General features: G+C 44.1%; 1 long non-coding RNA gene across 1 annotated transcript; it reads right to left on the minus strand.

Annotated features, from left to right (window-relative positions):
• Nucleotides 1-11892: 11892 nt before the first annotated feature.
• LOC129703265 (uncharacterized) lies at nucleotides 11893-14849 on the minus strand. The gene is made up of 3 exons (XR_008724534.1): nucleotides 14526-14849; nucleotides 14070-14186; nucleotides 11893-11904 (listed from the first exon to the last, which is right to left on the minus strand). It is a non-coding gene; the product is annotated as an uncharacterized LOC129703265 (long non-coding RNA).
• Nucleotides 14850-21192: the final 6343 nt, after the last annotated feature.

Here is a 21192-nt window from a genome sequence, read left to right on the forward strand (position 1 = left end):
AAGATATGGTCACCAACAACGTCCTGGAGTTTGTGCCAAGTAATGAGTTGTGTTGCTTTCATCAGTCACAGGATTCTGGAGCAAATCTGGAGAATACAAGATTCTACCTTGTAATACTTTTTTTTTCAGAAATACATAAATGGATTGCTAAATTTGACATCTGAATCTGGGGAAGCATACATCCACAAAAATGGTTCTTGCATCGCGGTACAGTGTGCAGCTGGTATAGCTGCTGCTTCACAACGCTGGAGACCCTGGTTCAACCCTGGCTTCAAAGGTCAAAGGCCATTTATTGACACATACACCATGTGGTGCAGTGAAATTTGAGTTACCATGCAACACACAAAAGATAAACACAACACTTTAGAATTTAACATAAAACATAAAAAACATCCCCCCACAGCGGAATCAACGTTTCCCACTAAGGGAAGGCACCAAAGTTCAGTCCTCTTCCTCTGTTCACCTGTGGTCTGGTCCTATTTGAAGCCTTCGCAGTCGCAGCAAAGGTGGCCCGATGTTTGTTTCAGGCTCTTGAACGGATGAACACTCTCAGCGGCCCGGAGCCTCCGAATCGGCCGCTTCCTACCAGAGACCACGCTTCCGAAGTCCGCACGCCGAGCTGGGCGGAGATTCAACGCTGGTGACCTCGGCGAGAGATCCCAGGCTCCGTGATGTTGAAGTCAGCGCCGCCAGCAGCTGGAAAGTCAGTGCCGCCCCACAGCTCCACGGTGTTCAAAGTCGGCAGTCCCAGCACTCCGGAGCTCCAACGCGGCAACTCCCGGAAAGGCATCGCTCGCTCTGCGATGGAATCCAGTGCTGCGCTGAAGCTCCGGCAGGAAAGACCGCGCCAATCCAGATGGTAGGCCGCGAGGAGGGGGCGAAGATGCGGCTCGGAGAATAGTCGCATCCTCGACCAGGAAGTGACTAAGAAAAACAGTTTCCCCCCCCCGACAAAAAAAAGACTTAATTTCCTCCAAAAACAAACTTTAAAGCAGACTAAAAAATAACAAAAAGAATGAAAGGACAGACAGCTGCAGGCGAGGCAGCCACACTCGATGGCGCCACCACTCGGGTGGTTGTGTGGAGCTTGCATTTTCTCCCTGTGACCGCGCAGGTTTTCTCCGGGTGCTCTGGTTTCCTCCCACATCCCAAAGACATGCGTGTCTGTAGGATAATTGGCCTCTGTAAATTATGTAGGGAGTGGATGCAAAAGTGGAACAACATACAACTACTGTGAAAATGTGCTCAATGGTCAGTGTGGACGGTGGCCAAAGGGCCTGTTTCTATGCTGTCTCTATCAATCAGTATGGCATTAATTATTCCAATCCGTGCATGCTACCAACATTACATATTACCTTCCACAAGATACACCTTTTTATCCTCTTGCATTTTCAATTATCTCTGGGAAAACACTTCTATCCAAGATACTACTTAAACTGAATGACATGAGTATGATTTTCCACCCAAAATGAATCATTGCTACAATCCTGTACATGGTTCTTCTTTCCCAATCTACAAAATGGTGATATTGTGATTAACCACTGTTACCAGCCTTGACTGATGAGATTGTGGTTCAAATTCAATGGGACAAGGGGCTTTGTTAGTGAAGACCTCAAGAAGGTTGCATTGGTGCCATATTATTTTCATTGTCCTTGGTAAGGAATGAATAGATACTGTGGATGTAGACTGCAACCTACATGTTGCCTTGTAATAATTCTTGGTATATTGGGGGAATTTAATGGTGTGATTGATAGTTCAGAATATAATTAGATTAATTGCTGCTATCATCTATTGGTCAACATATGTTTTAAAAGTTTGCTTCTGGTGCACAGGAATAAAAATGGCGGTGATTTTTTCATGTTTTTGTGCGGAGGACTCTCAATGTTTCCCTTCTGGATCTTATCCGTGTTAACATTATTTTTTTTCCATGTTAGTAATTCTCGTGTGGTATTTGTGGAAAGAGAAATAATGTTTCACTTTGAAGACCTTTTTCAGATCCTTTGGCCTGAGAAGGTAATTACTTCTCTTGCCAGGAATGCTACCTGATCTGAGAATTCCCATTATTTTTTGTGGTGGATTTCTAGCACCTACAGTTTTTATGGTATACTTTTTTAATTAGCTAGTTCATTTCTAATCTGTTTCAGTTATAGATCTCTCGGCTATTCAAATAGTAATAAGTCTGAGTTCCTGGGTCCATGTAATTTGTCCACAATTTTCCCCCTTTCTTTGTGACCCTGCATACATTGAAAATCATCTTGCATTTGAGTTAAGATAGTCTAAGCTAATTCAGCACATCACAGTGTGTAAATTGCCTTTAATAGAGATCATAAGGTCATAAGTGTTAGGAGCAGAATTAGGCCATTCAGCCCATCAATCTACTCCAACGTTCAATCATGGCTGATCTATCCCTTCCTCCTGACCCCATCTCCTGCCTTCTCCCCATAATCATTGACACCTGTACTAATCAAGTATCTATCTCTGCCTTAAAAATATCGATTGACCTGGCCTCCACAGTCTTATGTGGCAAAGAATTCCACTAATTGAGACTCATTTCTCACATTTTTATCAATTGTGCAACCAATACACGTACTGGATTAATTTGCCTGATATTCTCGCTGTACCTCATCCTCCATTACTTTAACAAGTTGAATTATGCTCCTGAGCAGTGACTTCATCCTATATGCCATCCATGAACACAGGGGAAATAAAATTCATATAAGCCCGGGTTCGGGGGGCAAAGTATCTTGTACACATGAAGAGGTGCTGAACACTACATTTGCATGAACACTAGAAACTTTCTTTGCTGTTGTAACTCTAGCTGACTTTGATTTCAGGATCCTCTTTAAATTTCTTTGGGGCTGCTGAAGCAAAGAAGCTGCAGACATGAATCCTGAAGTAAAAATAGCATCCAGGTAATATGAAACAAGTGGTCAGGCAACATTGGTACACCAAGAAGCTCTTTCTATTTCAAAAAGACACAAAATGCTGGAGCAACTTGGCAGGTCACGCAGTATCGATAATGTGTATGTGAAGTTTTGCGTTAGGACCCTTCTTCAGCTCGATTATAGTAGGCAGTAAGAAGCTGGAATAGAGATTGGCAGGACTAAGCCAGGCAAGGGATATGAACCAACCACAGGCAGATAGGACTAGTGCACCTGGGACATGTTGGCAGGTGTGGGAGGGGGTTGGCAGATGACTTAATAAAGGCCAGCAATTAAAAGACAATAAGTGGGGTAAGGAGACAAGCATAGAAGAGGTGTGAAAGGTGAAGCTAGAGAATGGAATGTAAGGGGAAAGGGAGAAATAGGTGTGTATAGAAACATAGAAATTAGGTGCAGGAGTAGGCCATTTGGCCCTTCGAGCCTGCACTGCCATTCAATATGATCATGGCTGATCATCCAACTCAGTATCCCGTACCTGCCTTCTCTCCATACCCCTGATCCCCTTAGCCACAAGGGCCACATCTAACTCCCTCTTAAATATAGCCAATGAACTGGCCTCAACTACCCTCTGTGGCAGAGAGTTCCAGAGATTCACCACTCTCTGCGTGAAAAAAGTTCTTCTCATCTCGGTTTTAAAGGATTTCCCCCTTTATCCTTAAGCTGTGACCCCTTGTCCTGGACTTCCCTAACATCGGGAAACAATCTTCCTGCAAGTATCCAGGTGGGGCACAGGGAAAAGGGGGGGAGGGGGGGTTGTTTACCTAAATTTGTAGAATTCAACGTTCATACCATTGGGGTGGAAGTTACCCAAGCGGGATGTGACGTGCTGTTCGTCAGGTTTGCATGTGACTTCTCTGGCAACGAAAGAGGCTCAGGACAGAAAGGTCAATATGGGAATGGGAAGGGGAGCTAAAATGGTTAGCAACCAGGAGATCCAGAAAGCATTTGCAGATGGAACACAAGTATCCGACCAAACAGTTGCCTAGTCTACGCTTGGTCTCGCAGATGTAAAGGAGGTCAGATGTAAAGGAGGATGGTGTGAAAGAGTCACAGTGATAGGCCACTGGAATCTGATTTGTGTATGCTGACTGGATGCAGATATTTCGTAGTGTAGTCACCCAAACGTTGGTCTCCCCAGTGTAAAGAAGCAACAAATAGTCTTCCTTTTCTTTAAGGAAGACTTGTTTTCAGCTCAGGATTTATGGATTCAGTGGGAGTTGATGAGCCACAGTGTGAAACTCTCACTCTTTACAGATGAGTCAGACCCTGCCCGATTGGGCAGGCATGTGGGTCGTTTGAGGTCAAGGGTCAAGAGTGTTTAATTGTCATTACTTGCAGCCTGTAACACAAGAAATGGATAATTTCCAGTACGATTTCTAATGTAAAAATATATATGAAGAGGCGGTGATGAACTGTTATCTACACAGGGCTGCTGTATGCTCTTCATGCATTGACTGGAGTTTCCCAGTACTCTCTCCAATGCTCCGTATCTGTGTTGTGTGATAGGCCAAAACATTTGCAGGAATCGGTGGGGATGTTGCATTTGTTGTAGGGGATTTTAAGGACATCATTAAATGTTTTCATGTGGCGTAGTTCAGAATAGAGTGTCCGAATGCAATAGAGTGAATCTGAATCTGAATCTGTCTCAGTCTAATGTCTACCCTGCAAGCAGCCTGAATAATTCTGATGTGGGCAGCGAGGCTGGAATGTGGAGAGTGGTGTGTCATGATTAGGCTGTAGTGGATATTTTGCTTTATGTATGTTTGTTGTTAGACTGGTTCCCTCATGTACTTCGGTGATAGCATCAACCAGCCTTTTAACGTACACAAACCCGCGTAATCTGCAATCTGCCGAGTTGAACAACGGGTCCACGTGACCACTTGGGCTGGGCTGCAATCGGTGCAAGTTGAACAACTTGCCATTCGTTCTGAAGATTAACACCACTCCCGTCGATAATTGGAGGGTGAGATGCAGAGCAGTGGCAAGAAAGATTGAGAGGGAAAAAAAGGAAAGAAGAAATTGTTGAATTAATGCAAGGCATGAGAAGTGTGCAGATGCGGTTGAGAAGAGAATGAACAAAGGGAGAAGGATGGTGAGAAATGAGACCAGTGGGCTGAGAACCAGTTGAGCAAAGTAAGCATGGTCTGATCGATAGGAATGAGCTGCAGAGGAGATGATGCCTGCAATTAAATTTCTTGACGTAAAATGGCAATGAATTTAACATAAATCAAAACCAAAATGACTGGATTCAAGAATCGATTTCTACGGCTAATTATTTTCGTTTGGGAGAAACACATTTGCCAGATCCAAACCAATCTCTTACTTGGCCAAGTCATTTGCATCCTGATTTCCTTCATGGGAAGCCTCATTTTAGATTTCTTATCGCTATTTCTCCAGAAGCTTCAGGGGACCTATTTGAAGACTTTTGAAGCCGTAGAGCGTAACGTCTTGACGTGAACTGTTTGGAAGCCACCATATCTTGACCAAAAGATGTTGTGTCAGAAAATCACTCATGTAGACACGGGAACTGGAAGCACAGCTGCTTTGTTTATTTTATTAGAAGTTAATACAGTACAAAACAGTACAGTGGAACCTAATTTTAGGTGCCATCTATGTCATACCGTAATCCATTCTATGTACAACCTCTACTTTTATGTTTTGAGAAGGAAGTAAGCAAGACAAGAAAAAGAAAACAATAGAAAGGGGAAAAAGAGGAAAAATAGATGGTAGAGAATAGAAAAACGTGAAGTGTGTATATAAACAAACCAATTGTGTGTATATAAACAAACACTTTAATGGTTGCAGACTAGGTCCTGTTTAACCCGCTCTTGCCTCATCAGTCAGTATGTACCTTCATTATGGGGGCAATGCTGTTACTATTCTTTGACCATCCCGGCCATTTTATACACTTTGATAAGTCTACTTAAATTTCCTAAATTCAAGAAAGTCTAAGTGTGTCTGCTTAATCTTTCATCATAAGCTCCCATCCCAGACATAAATATTGATCCATAATTAATATGAGCCAATCCATAACAAATATATACTTCGTTAGTTAAGGAGATCAGACCCACCACATATCTATATAATTACAGTAGGATGTCTTTATACTTTATCTCAATCCTCATGCAATGCCAACATACCAGTCTGTGGGAGTCTGAAGAAGGGTCTTGACCCAAAGCGTCACCCATTCCTTCTCTCCAGAGATGCTGCCTGTCCCGCTGAGTTACTCCAGCATTTTCTGTCCATCTTTGATTCCTTCCTGCACATACTGTTCCCATTCCTCATTGTTTTCTTTACCTGCATGTTACTTGTCAATAATTTTGACATCAGCACTGTACAGTTTAGTACCTTTGAACACCAGTTCTCTATTTCTGACTAGTTAAAAATATTCCTCAATGTTCAAACAATATTTTATAATGTATATATTTAGTTTGTCTGGGGATGCTTTTCTAGCTGCATCTTGTGTGTAGAACCTTGTTTATGGTGAATGGATCACTCCAAGCCAAACTACAATGGGTGATCAAAGACCCTGTGATACCAGATCATGCTCACAATCTTATGCAGCAATGTTACACATTTTTGAGATCAGATAAAGCATAAAAATAAGTTTAATTTGACACCTAATTCACTTTCATATCTTCAGTATTAAAAACGTTGTGGCCATTTTCATACTTGTAAATTAGCATCTTGTTCTCTATTGGTTTTCCATTGAGTTAACACAAAAGCTGTGATCAAGGACAGTGAAATGGCCATAACTTTATTAAAAATTAAGAGAACTGAAAGAAATTTTCAGTTATTATAGATTGAAACATTCTGAAACAAATATTAAACAATTTTACTTGGATGACCTGAAATTAAAGCATATAATTAATTAGTTACCCAATTGTAGCTAATTCCAAAATTCAATTACTAGATCTAAACATCTATCCATTTCTTAAGGAAAGATTAACATTTTAAAATAGCCTAAGTGTCCAAAGAACATTCACACAAGAATTCACAATAAAACATGATTTTAAAATCTCATTGACATTAATTTATAGGCCAAATGGAAGGGATTTAGTGTTCAATTGCTGGAAATTAATCGCCATTTAGAGGATGATTTTTAATCTACTCTAACAATTAAATAACCCAATTTAGTTTAAAAATACATGCAACGAACGAATTTTGCAGCGATTTTTCGTCAGCAACAAAATAGGCTGAACAACTTCGATTTCAACAGCCTAGAGTAAATCGCGTTTTAAACCCGCCCCCCTCTCAAAGGTGCCAAAGTCGCGCACACGGGCAGCGGCAGAACTGCAGCACAGCTGAAGGTAAGTTTTGCAACATACCTATCCCATGTATTAATAAATGATGGAAATTCCTCTGGTTGTAAAAATATAGTGAATCTAGTTTCATATTCAGAATGTTACTGCTCTGAATGTCTTCATAGCCCAGATATCAATATGTGTAATGAATCTATTCCAGGGGGTATCATTGATCAAGTCTTAATGTTTAATTTCATGACCCTCTCCCCTCACTACCCCATGCTGCCATAATTAAATTCACACAACCACACTTGTGCCTATTGTCACACCACTAGGTGTAAAACCTGACACACATTGACTCTTTCACTCTCTCACACACAGCTCTGTCTCAAGGTATCAGATTATGAACCTCAGAGGTACAAAGGGAATGCTTTGGGATCTGACTGACATTGTGAGGAGTGGCAAAGGGAAAACAAAAGCCTGTGAGGAATTTCCACATTAGCAGGCTAAAGAGATTGGGCGTAGATGGAGCTACCTTTCTGGATAAATCAGGAGAGGGTGGAACCAGAACTACAGCCGAATGGAGGAACCACCCAAGTCAAGACAGACACCAAATGCTGAAGTAACTCAGCAGGGCAGGCAGTATCACTGGAAAGAACGAATGAGTGACATTTTGGGATCGAGACCCTTCAGACCCGAAACGTCACCCATTCCTTCTCTCCAGAGCCTGTACACTGTGTCACTCCAGCATTTTATGTCTATCATCTGTGGTTCCTTCGTACATAACTACCCAAGTGATCTGTGGCATATTGAACAATAATTTTGGTGGATCCTCATGTGGAAAATCCTTCTTTCAGATAGTGCTTGTTTTTATGTTAACAATGCCTGCACTGAAAACTAATTTTATTACAGTACTCCATTACAAGTCACTCAGAGGTGTTGACTTTTGCTTTCTAAATGAGTAAGTTGACTGATTTTGGTTGACATTACCAGTCAACCACATAATATGGGAAGTAAACCAAGATCTAAATAGGAAACAGTTGGCAATCATTTTCATCTTCTCTTTTCCTCCTCCTAACTGGACTTTATTCAATTGCACAGCATTGACAAAGCAAGATTTAATCTCTGGGTGAGCGGGAGTAGGGTGGGAGCAGAAACTCAGAGGAATAATTTATATAATTGGGTGGGAGATGTTTATCACCTATTAAAATCCAGAGTTTTGCTGCAAAAGTCATTTGAGAACCGTACACTTCAGTTTCAACATTAATTGGTAGAAGCAGAACACGCTGGCTTCCAAACGAGGTAATGTTTTTTTAGTGAATATACTTGATGGTTTGGAACATTATGTGCTTGAACCAATATAATTTAGTTACGATTTATGAGCCTGAATATTCAAGAAAATTATTTCAGGGAAATTCCAACAAAAAATGACCAATGCACCTGAATTCATTATTAGTTTAAATGCAGGTGAGCTCGACTGAAGCAATGAGAGTAAAAAGGACCACACTGAACTGATTAAAGATACAGAATAGTATTTATTGCAAAAGAAAAAGGAAATAATGGGAACACAAGTATTGGTATTAATATGATTTTTTTTTTTAAATTGCAATCTATGTTCAATTGCCACTTCTATACATGTCAAAGGTTGACACTGCATGTTTCTCTGGTCTATACCAAAGTAGAGTCGCAAGCTATGAAGTTTGAGGACTTCATGAAGTCATGAGGACATATGGTATGTGGTAGGAAGGAACTGCAGACACTGGTTTAAACTGAAGATAGACTCAAAATGCTGGAGTAACTCAGCATCAGGTAACAGGCAGCATCTCTGGATGGAAGGAATGGGTAACATTTTGGGTCGAGACCCTTCTTCAGACTGTCTATGAAGTATGATCTGGCTCCTCAGCTCAGTTGGACTCTAGTAAATGGCCAGATGACCTCTAACCTCCAACTTATTTCCGATTCCTGTGCTGCAAGAGATGTCAGGAATGCACTGAGGTGTGAAATGCCCACCGAGTCCACACCGAACAGCGATCCCCGCACATTAGCACTATCCTACACACACTAGGGACAATTTACGCTTATACCAAGCCAATTCACCTACAGACTTGTGCGTCTTTGGAATGTGAGAGAAAACCGAAGATCTTGGAGAAAATACAAACTCCGTACAAATAGCACCAGGAGTCAGGATTGAACCCAGGTCTCCGGTGCTGCAACCACCGTAAGGCAGCAAGTACCGCTGTGCCACCGTGCCGGCCTTTTCCTCAAAGTGGGCTTTGAATGTTTAAGTTAGGGAGAGGGTATACTATTATCAAGGGTGGGGAGAGGGAAGGTTTACATGGAGGAATGCAGAGTTGATGTTAATTGGTGAAGCCAGCTTGATGGCCTCTCCCTACTCGAGTACAGCAAGTTTCTAATTCTAGAATTTCCACATTAAACCACAAATGTGTGAAAGCCTTTCCTGCCGGAGACCAGCCAGAGCTTCAGCTGCGGTGCAGCACTGGATTCCATCGCGGAGCGGGACGATGCCTTACCGGGGATCGCCATGTGTAGCTCTGGAGTGTTGGACTGCTGTTTAACACCGTGGAGCTGTGGTTTGCGGAGCTTCCAGCCGCGGGCGGCGCTGACTTTAACATCACGGAGCCCTGGGGACCTCTTGCCACGGTCGCCAGCGTTGAATCTCCGCCCAGCTCGGGCTGTGGACTTCGGGAGCCCCGTTCTCCATTAGGAAGTGGCCGATTCGGAAACTCCAAGCCGCTGAGAGTGTTCTCCGTTCCGACGCCGGAGCTCCGATCATCCCGGCAAGACGGCCCGAAACATCAGGCCGCTGCAGCGGCAAATGCAGAGGGCCCATAGGCCCCGACCACGGGTGAACAACAAAGAGGAAGATTTATTGCCTTCCCTCACAGTGGGAAACGTTGATTCTGCCGTGGGGGATGTTCATGTTAAATTCTATCGTGTTTGTGTTATTTTTATTCGTATGGCTGTATAGTAACTCCATTCTCACTGTACTAATTGGTGCATGTGACAATAAATGTAAACTTGAACTTGAAAACAAGGTGCTGAACGATAGGCAACATTTGTGGGTGGAATGGACAGATTATGGAGGTGTTTGGCCAAACATCATCATTCCTTCCACGAATAACATCACAGAGACCCAGGTTCAATTCTGACTGCGGGTGCTGTTTCTCCCCGTGACTGCATGGGTTTATCCAAGTGGTCCAGTTTCCTCCCACATCAGAATCAGAATCAGAATGCTTTATTGTCATTGCATGTGTCACCTACAACGAGATTACTGTGTCTTTCCATTTAAAAGAACTTCAAACATTCACATCTCAAAGATGTGCAGGCTTGTAGCTTATTTGGCTTCTGTGAATTGTCCCTTGTATGTAGAATGCGAATGTGGGATGACATAAGAACTAGTCTACGGGTGATCAATGGTCAACATGCACTTGGTGAGTCATAGTTCCAGTTTACACACAATGTCTCTCAATGCTTCCTGAACCACTGAATTCCTCCAGAACCATTGCTCAAGATTCAAGCATCTGCAGTACCTTCTATTTTTTAACTAAATTAAAATGTATTGGAATAGTAATAGGAATAACATTGAATATTCTAAAAATATTTTTATTCAGAAACTTAAATAGAAGTTTTGTAAATGGAAAACTTAAACCGTGGTTTGGCTGACTGATTATCTCTCTCTAGTATTACAAATTCTTAACACTTTCTAAATTAATCCCTACAAATTTGTGTACACAATGTGTGACAGTAAATGAGATGTAATAATTTCACCACTACTAATTTTAATGAGAGATATATAAGTAACGCATCTAACCAATAAGCGGTGTACTGATGACAGCAGAATATTATTTCAAAACCAGCAGCAATCTATTAACATCATTGCTTCTACGAAAAAAGATTTGACTCTGACAAAAGGTCATCACTGGAAACACATATTTGAGTTCCTATTTCCAGTATTTACTGCTTTAATTTCATATTCATCTGCAGTATTTTGAATATCCTGGGAATATGTAATTGCAAAGCCCACACATCATGATATCAGAATTGCTTGGCTTAAATTCATACTATGGTTATGAATAGGATGGTGCACATAATTATCTTAAAGCACTAGTTTATTTAAAGTTCATTTTCATCAGTCTCCACTGCAGACTTAAAATGGCATTGGGCTGTCGGCATATTTAAATCATTTGAAATGCCACTTTCAGACACGGGAAGAGGTAGAGTCTCCACAATAGGCTCCTGACAGAATGGAACCAGGGAGAGTGTAAGCAAGATTTCAAAGTGTTCTCTGTCTTCTCCGTTGTCTTTTTCAAGGTGGAATTGGTATTCACCAAATTGCAAAATACAGTTCCTTGGCAGATCAATCCTATTCAGGTGACCCAGAACAATGCTGTTGACAGAAAGTGGAGCCCTCACACTTGTATTTTTGACTTCAAAGTAGAGTTCTGAGCTGTCACTGTGTCGGAAAGCATGAATTGCAAACTGAATTCGTGATGCACGCCTGTCCACCAGAGGAAAATAACATATTTTAGTCTCGCGGCCAAACTTTATGGATTCATCCACCCGGAACTTCGGTTTCTCATTGAAATTCAGGGATTTAAATACTGCAGCCTGTGGATGGTAGATGCTTATGTGGAGAGAAGTTATTGTTTCTTCTGTTGTGGCAGTTTCGAAGTGCATGCTGCTGCCAATTTATATTTCTGTGGAAATAATAATTATCATTAGTCTTTCCTTCCACAGCAAGTGGTTGCATCACAAAACAAAAAAAATTGATGGATATGAAAATGCACTAAAATGGTTGGGAAGTCCTGAGGTTTTGAAATGCAAAATGTGAATGTTAATATACATCAATGAATGTGAATGTCAATTCTAACAATTGACAGAAATATTCAGCCAAGGTTTCCCAATCCTGATGGAGGGTTTTGACCCAAAACGTCAAATTATCCCTTTGCCTCCATAGATGCCACCGAACTCCTCCAGTAGCTCATTTCTTTGGCCCAATGTTTGATGTTTACAATCTATATATATATATATATATATATATATTACTAAAACTCTGTTCTTGACCGGTTTCGGCTTTCTCTGCTGCGGTTTCGGAGAATACGCCGCCACCTACGGCCGTCATTTTTGGCCACCTCGCTCAGAGCACCCCTCCGCCGCATGTGTGCCGAGGATTTTTCCCGTCGATGAAAGTTGACAGAGATATTAATGTTTTTACAACATTCCCCATTCTCTCTGCTGCCCCTGCTGGAGGGAGGGGGAGCGACTATAAAACCAGGAAGTGGTGTGCCTCAATCAGTCTCTGCAAGTGGTGTGCCTCAATCAGAGTTTTGAATGACACTGACAAATGTCTACAACACTGAGTACCCTTAATTTGGTTTGAAAATGAAAATATGGTTAGAGGTAAAAAAGCACTGCCTGCAAATGGTTGTTTGGGTTTGGGTTGAAGTAAAAAGGCACACTCTCCCCCCCCCCCCCCCCCCCCCCCCCTATCCTCTTACCCCCTACCTCTCATCTCCCCGCCCTCTCCCCCCCCCCCCCCCCCCTCCCCCCCCCTCCCCCCCTCTCCGCCCCTCTCCCCCCCTCTCCTCTCCTCTCCCCCTCCTTCTCCTCCTCCTCCCCCCCCCCTCTCCTCTCCTCCTCTCCCCCCCCTCTCCTCTCCTCCTCCCCCTCTCCTCTCCTCCTCCTCCTCCCCCCCCTCTTCTCTCCTCCCCCCCCCTCTCCTCTCCCCCCTCCTCCTCTCCCCCCCCCCTCCTCCTTCCCCCCTCCCCTCCCCCCCTCCCCCCTCCCCCCCCCTCCTCTCCTCCCCTCTCCCCCCCCCCCCCCTCCTCTCCTCCCCCCCCTCCTCTTCCCCCCCCCCCCTCCTCTTTCTCTCCACCCCCATCTCCTCTCCTCCCCCTTCCATTTGCGTGGGGGGGGGGGGGGGGGGGCAGTTTAGTGTGTGACGCTGCATGCCGCCTCCCCCCCCCCCCCCCCCCCCCCCCACAACCACACGTTGGGGGAACAGATCTGCACTTGGTCTAGTTATTAAATAAAATCTTCCCTCTTAATACATTCTCAACAATGCAGCTAGTGCTCCAGTTAAATATTTTATTTTGTTTTTGCACCCAAGCTAAGTTTGGATTCTTACTCGCATTCCTGCAAATTCCCAAATTGAAGCCATTAAAGGACCTGGCAAGAAAAGAGAGCTTGGAAATTGAACTTACATGTCTTTTTAAATTGAAATTACTGCAATAAAAAAAGCAACCAACCACACAATCTTAACAATATGCTTCCACCAGTGCACTTGGCACCACATTTCAGAGAGGATAGCAGACTCAGGTTGCAGAAGGTATTTACTAGAGTGGTATTAGAAAAGGTGGTCTTTAGTTTTATAGAGAGTGCAGAAATCAGCAGCTTAAATTAAGTGCTTACATTAATTAATGGTTAAGAAAGCACACAAACATCTCTATTACCTCAGAAGACCAAGGCATTTGGCACTTCTCCAAAGACCTACCAATGCTCCATCGGGATGCATCATAGCTTGGTTTGGCAACTGTAGTTAAGAAGTGAACTCGGGGTTTCCCAGACGAAATTCTGTAAGGATGTTTCCTCTCCGGAGATTCTCGAACCAGATGGCACGGTCTCAGAATTAAGGGCTGCTGGCTATGCTCCAGATACCATATGCATATCCAGCCCTAACCATGTTCCTGACTCCCATTCTAACCCCAGCTCCACACAACTGCACCCTTTCCACCTCCATAAACCCCACCCCCCACCACCATCCACCCAACATTCCCAACACTCATGGCTTAGTCCGTGACCTCAATGATCTGTTCTTCATTGTTCCCCAAAACTGACATTCGACAATGGGATTTGCACTTACGCAGTTAAATGAAGAAATCCAGCAGTTGCCGACTCCAACAGCCTGCTCCCCTATTCAATGCCCGGTTGCAGCAGGTAAAGGCAACACAGGTTGCGATTTTAAAAAATCAGCAATCACCTGAATAAAATGAAGTGAAATTTTTCAAAACACAGCAAATTACTGGTAAACAACCTTTAGATTATGTGGGGTTAATCTACTACCATTTACTCCATTCTTAAATTTTTAAAATCAATACGTTCCTAAATTTATTTTTTGAAGTTTGTCAAAATTGTAATTTAGCCGTTTCTTCCCATGTAGGTCCCAATTTGTATTTGTCCAGTACAGCACAATAATATTTGCTGAATATTAGAGATATCAAAAATAGTTCTCTCTCGAAACTCTATTCATTTATCACTAATCCCCATTCCTCTCTCCGTCAACTGTCGCAAATTAGATCAAAGACACACAGTCACGTACAAAATCAAGATGAATTTATGGACCCCCATGTCCACGCCATCACAAACGCAGTAGTGCTGCCCTCCATTAATTAGCAATCTCTGGATCGGCCTCAGCTATCATCTGTGCAGGAAGGGCACAAGATAGACACAAAAAGCCGGAGTAACTCAGCGGGACAGGCAACATCTCTGGAGAGAAGGAATTGAGACACTTCTTCAGACTACGAACATTGACCTCCAAATTCAAATGATACATCTCACCCTTTCCCTCTGCCCCTTTATCAACTCGGTGGACACATATATTCCCCACCACCACAGTCGCCCTGCTCTCTCCCCTCCTCTGTAAATTCATCTCCCATCCCCTAGTCCCACATTTCACTTTCATTCCGTCCTCTTTCCCCTCCCACCCACATCCCTGCACCAGCTTTACATTTTACTCACCCTCTTCTTTCCTTATCTGACTCCCTCGTCTCCTATTCACCTCTCACCCATGTCAGTAACTCCTCATCTGCCAATCGCCCCCACCCCGTCCTACTTCCACCCAACGTGTGCAGGAAGGAACTGCAGGTGCTGGATTAAACCGAAGATAGGCACAGAAAGCTGGAGTTAACTCATCGGGTCAGGCAGCATCTCTGGAGAAAAGGTATAGGTGACTTTTCGGGTCGAGACTCTTCTTCAGCCTCACGACCCGAAACGTCACCAATTCCTCTTCTCCAGAGATGCCGGTTACTCCTGCTGTTTGTGTCCACCCAACATAGGCCAGGCTTTGTCCCACACACGCCTCCTTCCCAGCTTCATTTCCCCAGTCCAATCAGTCTGAGGAAGAGTGCTTACACAAAATGTAATCTTCCCATTCCCTCCACAGATGCTGCCTGACTGAGTTCCTCCAGCACTGTTATTTTGTCCCCACCACCACCCACCCCCCCCCCCCCCCCCCCCCCCCCCCCCCCCCCCCTCCAATTTGCCCGTCTTTCTCACCTCCTCCGTCCACCTATCACTTACCACCTGATTTTCTCGCCTCCAGCTCTTCACTCCCCCTCCTCCCCACCTCATACTATCAGTTTGGAGGATCCCGGTCCAAAACGTCACCCATCCTGTTTCTCCAGAGATGCTGCCTGACCCGCTGAGTTACTCAAGCACTTTGTATCCATCTTCGGTATAAACCAGCATCTGCAGTTAGTCATAGAGTTCTAGTGTAGAAACAGGCCCTTCGGTCCAACATGCCCACACCGGCCAACATGTACCAGCTACACAAGTCCCGCCTGCCCGCGTTTGGTCCATATCCCTCCAAACTTGTCCTATCCATGTACCTGTCTAACTTTCTTTTTTTTTATTGATTTTTTTTAGTTCTTTTTTTTTTTACTGATGTAAGGACATCCGCAGTTCATTCTTTCTATTTCCTATCATCTGCCTATCTCTTACTCCTGCCCTTCTTAATATTTATACGACCGGCTCTCTCTCCTCGTACCGTTCTCGACTCGAGTCGTCCACAATTCTTCCACCCCGCCCTACCCTGGATCCGCTGGGTTCCTCCAGCAACAGAAGATAGTCACAGAAAGCTGGAGTAACTCAGCGGGTCAGGCAACATCTCTGGAGAAAAGGAATAGGTCACGTTTCGGGTCGTGAATCTGAAGAAGGGTCTCGACCCGAAACGCTACCTGTTCCTTCTCTCCAGGGATGCTGCTTGACCCCCTGAGTTACTCCAGCTTTGTGTGTCACTCTTCGGTTTAAACCAGCATCTGCAGTTCCTTCCTACAAGAATTCCCCTACCAGTTTTGTTCTTTCCACAGGCTCCGGTATCTGCAGGCTCTGGTGTCCCGAAATCTTAAGACTATTATTGTTGGCCAATAGTATTGATATCTGCCGCTATCCGCTGTTACATTCATGGGATATTTGTTGTATGGAATTACCAAAGTAACCGCCGGGTGCGATCACATTTATCACGGTGGGCAATGTTTGCCGTCGGAGAGTGGACAAGGACGGGGTGGGGGCGAGGGAGGAAGAAGGAAGAGGCTTCCATTGAAAATTCAGCTCATCCCCACATTTCTGAAACTGAAACCACAAGCGAGCAGTAGAGAAGGAAGAAATGCGCCATCTGTTGAGGAGTGGACAGGCTGTTAAGTATCTTCAGGGTCTGATGCACAAAAATGTTTAAAATCGCAAGTGTTGAGGTTCGATTAAAAACATCCTTCACCCTCTTCCTTCCGCTGGAAATCCCCAGTCTATGAAAGAAACCGTTTTAAAAATGCAAATATATCTATAATCATGAGAAATATACCCCCCCCCCCACAAGTCTATTCCCCCCCCCCCCCCCCCCCCCCCCCCCCACACCCCCCCCCCCCCCCCCCCCCCCCCCCCCCCCCCCCCCCCCCCCCCCCCCCCCCCCCCCCTTTTAAATAAACCATCCCCCCCCCCCCCCTGAGCTCCCGACCCACCCCACGACCTATAGGTTTGTCTCACAAACTGAACCCGCGTTCCCCACCCGCCACAAGCCACAGAAAACGCCCCGAGTTTGTACACGTCTTCAACGCCAAAGCTCGATGAGCTCGCCGTGAACAGAAACCCCCAGAACCCCCACCTATAGCCCCCCCCCCCCAGGCTGTTCGCCTGCGATCCAAAAGCTCGACCTCTCTATGATTGGCGTCAGAAACGGATATCAGCGGCTTCACGGACACGCCAAAGCTTCGATGAGCTCGCCGTGAAGTTTTTTTATTTTTAACTAACGCCCTGCGATCCAAGCTCGACCTCTCTATGATTGGCGTCAGGGATATCCAAACACAACAGAAGGTTCGCCTGTGATTGACACCTCCCTTTGTTCCTGGTGATACTTGGCCGAGTAAAACTGCTGACACGAGAAATATGATATAAAGACGCTCACAAACCAAGATACTGCTGGAGGAACTCAAAGGACCGGGCAGCATCTGGTGGAAGGAAATGGACAGACCGCGTTTCCTGTTGGGAGCTTTCTTCAGATCAGATTTTATGTTTCTCCACAAAAACTGCCATCCTGCCTTTGGTTATTTCTTAAACCACGAAGATTGTCTCGCTCTCAGTTTGCAACTTCTCTGAATTGTACTGAAACGCCAGCTTCGTTTTAATTCATACGGTGTTGTAAAATATTATTACTTTTATGTTTTATTTTACATTCTCTGCAGCGCCTTTTCCCAAGATTAAAAATAAAGTGGAGTGAAATCCTGAAGGTCATGTGCACCTTCAGAAAATAAATTATTTTCATTTGGATGCATTTGCCACTCAGAAGTTTGCAATGCCTCTTCTCTCCTGGACATTGATTTACCACATAACAATTGAAGTGTTGGAACAGGTGAAGTCCATGCAGTCCCTTGAGTCTACTCCGGCATTGCTGCTCCTCTCGAATAACATGTGCCCACTCTCACCCAATAATCGCCCCTACAACCTTCTGTGGTAGATAATTCAACAGATTCACCACCCTCAAAATGAAGGTATACAGTACATTGAGAAAGTATTCAGACCCCTTCACTTTTTCCAGATTTTGTTACGTTACAGCCTTATCTAAAATGGATTAAATTCTTCTTTTTCTTTATCAGCAATCTACACACAATAGCCCACAATAAAAAAGTGAAAACAGGTGTTTAGAAATTTTTGCAAAATATTTAAAAATAAATAACTGAAATATCAATTTACATAAGTATTCAGACCCTTTACTCAGTACTTTAATGAGGCACCTTTGGCAGTGATTACAACCTCAAGTCTTCTTGGGTATCACGCTACAAGCTTGGCACACCTGTATTTGGGTAATTTATCCCATTCTTCTCTGCAGATCCTCTCAAGCTCTGTCAGGTTGGATGGGGAGTGTCGATGCACAGCTATTTTCAGATCTCTCCAGAGATGTTCGATCGGGTTCAAGTCCGGGCTCTGGCTGGGCCCCTTACAGACATTCACAGACTTGTCACAAAGCCACTCTTGCGTTGTCTTGGACGTGAGCTTTAGGTGGTTGTCCTGTTGGAAGGAGAACGTAGATAGATAGATAGATAGATTGTGACTTGAAAGCGACTTGAATAGTCAAGTCAAGTCAAGTTTATTTGTCACATACACATACGAGATGTGCAGTGAAATGAAAGTGGCAATGCTCGCGGAACAACAAAACAACCAAACAAATTATAAACACAATCATAACACACATATTATTTTACATAATAAATAATAGAAGGAAAAACGTTCTGTACAGTTAGTCCCTGGTGAGAAAGGCGTTTACAGTCCGAATTGCCTCTGGGAAGAAACTCCTTCTCAACCTCTCCATTCTCACTGCATGGCAACGGAGGCGTTTGCCTGACCGTAGCGGCTGGAACAGTCCGTTGCAGGGGTGGAAGAGGTCTCTCATGATTTTGTTTGCTCTGGAGTTGCACCTCCTGTTGTATAGTTCCTGCAGGGGGGTGAGTGAAGTTCCCATAGTGCGTTTGGCCGAACGCACTACTCTCTGCAGAGCCTTCTTGTCCTTCGCAGAGCAATTCCCGAACCAGATGGTAATGTTCCCGGACAAGATGCTTTCCACCGCCGCTGCGTAGAAGCACTGGAGGATCCTCGGAGACACTCTGAATTTCCTCAATTGCCTGAGGTGGTAAAGGCGCTGCCTTGCCTTACTCACCAGTGCTGAGGCGTGTGATGACCATGTCATATCCTCAGAGATGTGGACTCACAGATATTTAAAACAGTTCACCCTATCCACAGGATCCCCATTTATACTCAATGGAGTGTACGTCCTCGGATGATGTGCCCTCCTAAAGTCCATGATCAGCTCCTTCGTTTTTTTGATGTTCAAGAGGAGGCTGTTCTCCTGGCACCAGAGTGCTAGATCAGCCACCTCCTCCCGGTAGGCCCTCTCATCATTGTCTGAGATCAGGCCCACCACCACAGTGTCATCAGCAAACTTAATTATTGAATTGGAGCTGAACCTAGCCACACAGTCATGTGTGTACAGGGAGTACAATAGGGGGCTGAGGACGCAACCCTGGGGCGATCCTGTGCTCAGGGTGAGGGACTTCGATGTATTCCCTCCCATCTTGACTACCTGGGGCCTGGTCTGCCCCAGTCTGAGGTCCTGAACGCTCTGGAGCAGGTTTTCATCAAGGATCTCTCTATACTTTGCTCCGTTCATCTTTACCTCGATCCTGACTGGTCTCCCAGTTCCTACCGCTGAAAAACATCCCTACAGCATGATGCTGCCACCACAATGCTTCACCGTAGATATGGTATTGGCCAGGTGATGAGCGGTGACTGGTTTCCTCCAGACGTGACACTTGGCATTCAGGCCAAAGAGTTCAATCTTGGTTTCATCAGGCCAGGGAATCTTGTTTAGGTGCCTTTTGGTAAACTCCAAGCGGGCTGTCATGTGCCTTTAACTGAGGAGTGGCTTCTGTCTGGCCACTCTACAATAAAGGCCTGATTGGTGGAGTGCTGCAGATATAGTTGTCCTTCTGGAAGTTTCTCCCATCTCCACAGAAGAATGCTGGAGCTCTGTCAGAGTGACCATCGGGTTCTTGGTCACCTCCCTGAATATGTTAGTAAGTCTCTATCCTAAGGCCCTTCTCCCCCGATTGCTCAGTTTGGCCAGGCTCTATGAAGAGTCCTGGTGGTTTCAAAGTTCTATTTAAGAATGACGGGGGCCACTGTGCTCTTCGGGACCTGCAATGCTCCAAAAAATGTTTTCCCCAGATCTGTGTCTCAACACAATCCTGTCTCGGAGGTCTACAGACAATTCCTTTGTCTTCATGGCTTGTTTTGTGCTCTGACATGCACTGTCAACAGTGGGACCTTATATAGACAGGTGTGTGCCTTTCCAAATCATGTACAATCAATTTAATTTACTACTTGTAGACTCCAATCAAGTTGTAGAAACATCTCAAGGATAATCAATGGAAACACGATGCACCAAAGCTCAATTTTGAGAGGCACAGCAAAGGGTCTGAATACTTACGTAAATGTGATATTTCAGTTATTTATTTTTAATTATTTTGCAATAATTACTAAACACCTGTTTTCGCTTTTATACAATGAGGTATTGTGCGTAGATTGATGATAAAAAAAATGACTGTAACCAATTTTAGAATAAGGCTGTAATGTAACAAAATGTGGAAAAAGTGAAGGGGTCCGAATACTTTCTCAATGCACTGTATCTTCTCTTCTTCATCCTAAACATCAAACAAAACATCTTGATAGTGATTTCACCCAACAAACGGCTAACAATGGCCTGTTTCCTTTATCATCATTACTGTTTTGCATATATTTCATTCATTGTTCTTTTATCTCTCTACATCATCATCTAGATCTCACATTTCCCTTATCCCTAACTAGTATGATGAAGGGTCTCTACCCTGAAACATCACCCATTCCTTCTCTCCAGAAATGAACAAGTTAGGAAAACTTTCTACGAATATAGGTCTCCTTTTTTTCCCAACATTTTCCTTCAGCTCATTAAACAGCTCAGGTGTGATTCGTAGAAAATTTTAAAATGCAGACAAATCCTCCTATTGCAGCACATTCATCAGGTTATCATACTGTCCAAGCATCAATCTTCTTTGCAAGAAGGGCTTCACCCACTGACACCTCTTCTGCTTCCTCTTCACCCTTGTGCTTTCCCAAAAGGGCTGCGGCTGACAGCAGTAGATGTACTTTTAGTAACATCCACCTAACTTGTTCCTTCCCTGCTCTCA

Source organism: Leucoraja erinacea, chromosome 1 (assembly GCF_028641065.1).
Source record: "Leucoraja erinacea ecotype New England chromosome 1, Leri_hhj_1, whole genome shotgun sequence".
Taxonomy (NCBI): Eukaryota; Metazoa; Chordata; class Chondrichthyes; order Rajiformes; family Rajidae; genus Leucoraja; species Leucoraja erinaceus.